This window comes from Tremella mesenterica, assembly GCF_000271645.1.
Source record: "Tremella mesenterica DSM 1558 unplaced genomic scaffold TREMEscaffold_18, whole genome shotgun sequence".
Taxonomy (NCBI): domain Eukaryota; kingdom Fungi; phylum Basidiomycota; class Tremellomycetes; order Tremellales; family Tremellaceae; genus Tremella; species Tremella mesenterica.
In genome coordinates, this window is record NW_006711242.1 from 164,571 (window position 1) to 167,378 (window position 2,808).

Consider the following 2,808-nt stretch of genomic DNA (forward strand, 5'->3'; position numbering starts at 1 on the left):
AGGTAACAAATCTGTTTTCTAGGCGCGAGAGATAGAAAAGTTTTGAAAACAGATGGGGAAGAGAGAGAAGGACGATGAACTGCTCAGTACTTAGTATAACTCGAGTTACCCGTCGTCGTCAACATGCGGCATCCTTCGCGTTTCATCAACAAAAGGCATCGCAGGGACGATCAAAATTCCCACGCTATAGTGTCTCATCTCAATATAAACGAGGGTTACTTCGACAAACAACGGTGTTGTTCGGCTGCCATTCAGGAAGCGTGTCTCACCTACAAAAGACACAGGGCTTCTTACGGCAAACCTCGACGAAGTTAGGGGAGTCTCATTGTCGGGTTCTGGAGTGAAAGGAGGCCCAACTACGAAGTGCGGCGCAAAGAGCAGAAGAGTGGAGGATGGTCATGGGGAGGGAGAGAATGGGGTACTACGCTGCTAAGTTCTCTTGCCACGACAGAGGTGTAATCGCTCACGAGGACGTTCGCGGCTAAAGAAGGGGGCGACTGTCACGAACTACGTCGTAACACCTCGATTACTCCACCAACAATGACCCTCCTTTGGCCATCAAAACCCCATCACGCCTTAACCTCTTTACTCTACACGTAACTCAGGACTTCTGACACCAAGTACGGCGAAGTTAGACGGAGTTAGGCTAAGTAGGGACAATGGGAGCAGAAGTACGGCGAAGTTAGACGGGGTTAGGCTAAGTAGGGACAATGGGAGCAGAAGTGCGGCGATGTTAGGCGGGGTTAGGCTAATTAGGGACAATGGGAGCAGAAGTGCGGCGATGTTAGGCGGAGTTAGGCTAAGTAGGGACAATGGGAGCAGAAGTGCGGCGATGTTAGGCGGAGTTAGTCGAAGGAGGAAGAGGATGGCCGAGGGCTCGGGGAAGTTGGACGAAGTGCGTTGAAGTACGTCAAAGCGCGAGAGGGTTGGATGAACGTCTAGGAGGAGTAGATAATATTAGCTGAGAAGATCGCTGAAGTTCTTCAGCGATCCTTGATTGTTGTCAGTAGTAAAAGACAAATAGAGATAGCTATACATCGAGATACATCGCCATCAATAGAACAAAGCCTTAGTTAGAGTAACTACGCCGAAGTACGCCGTAGTTACACTCCTTTCGACGTCTGCGCCCTCCTGGTTGGGTGAGACATCGACTCAGAAGTGTGAAGTTAGCCGAGGTTCGTCGACCGTCGGTCTACAAGGAAGAAGTTGCTCGACGGCCGTGACAGTTAGGCTAAGTAGGGACAATGGGAGCAGAAGTGCGGCGATGTTAGGCGGAGTTAGTCGAAGGAGGAAGAGGATGGCCGAGGGTTCGGGGAAGTTGGACGAAGTGCGTTGAAGTACGTCAAAGCGCGAGAGGGTTGGATGAACGTCTAGGAGGAGTAGATAATATTAGCTGAGAAGATCGCTGAAGTTCTTCAGCGATCCTTGATTGTTGTCAGTAGTGAAAGACCGATAGAGATAGCTATAAATCAAGATACATCGCCATCAGTAGAACAAAACCCTAGTTAGAGTAACTACGCCGAAGTACGCCGTAGTTACACCCTTTTCGACGTCTGCGCCCTCCTGGTTGGGTGAGACATCGACTCAGAGCGTGAAGTTAGCCGAGGTTCGTCGACCGTCGGTCTATTAAGAAATAGTTGTCCGAGGGCCGTGACAGTATCAAGGATCGCTCTTACCGACGACCCGTGCGAACCTCGGAGAAGTACAAAGATAATATGGAACCAGAAAGAAGAATTACACGAGGGATGAGTAGGGATGGAGACAGGATGGAGGAGAACGAGAGGAGAGCATTGGAGGAGCTTAGCAGAGCAATGGGGCAGGACCTTGGAGTGGAGGATAGTGTGGGGGGGTCAATTCAAGGAGATGAGTTCGTTCCACCGGTGCCTTCTAACCCTCCCTCTCCTCCGTCTAATGCTCTCCCACCTGCGGGATCCCCACTTGGATCAGACCAAACCCCACGCCCAAGAGAAAACACTGGAAGTACGGCGAACTTGGGAGAAGAAGGAACACAAGGGGTGGTGTTGGCCTTGATGCAGATGGTGGCGAATATGAACAAAGACATGATGGAGGAGAGAAGGCGTAGGGAGGAATGGGAACAGAGAAGAGAAAGGGATACAGTGGGCGGGATTGCAGAAGGGATATCAGAAGGAGTGAGGTACGCCATGGGACGGCAAACTTCGGCGACCCCAAGCGTAGTGGGCGAACAACGGAAGGGGATAAAGCTACCTAACCCAGACCTCTGGAGAGGAGATCGGAACAAGTTAACCGCCTTTCTGTCTGAGTGCGACGTACATTTCGAATTGAACTCTCATCTTTTCCCCGACGACACTAAGAAAGTCTTTTTCATGATCTCTCATCTACGCGAAACACCTCTTCTTGCAGTGCAGCCCGATCTATCCAAAAGACCTCTTCCTGAGTACCTCACGACACACGATCAGTTCATTAAGTACCTCAAGACTAACTTTGGTGATCCAGACGAAGAAGGAACTGCGGCCCGACAACTTAACGACCTCAAGCAAACCGGGTCTGCTTCGGACTACTTCTCCGCCTTCCAGCGACATGTTGCGATTCTTAAGTGGTCTGATGATGGAAACCTAGTTGACCGAGCCAAGAAAGGGCTAAAATCGCACCTTCTAGATGAAATTGCAAGACACGGAAGATCGTTTGGGACTGTGAAAGAGTTATTGGAGTTTGTGATTCCCTTGGACAACCGCCTGTGGAGGAGACAAGTGGAGAAGGAGGCAGAGAGGAAAAGGGAAGGAGGGATAAGGACAACGACAGTGGTGGAAAGTCAGAGGACGGAGAAGA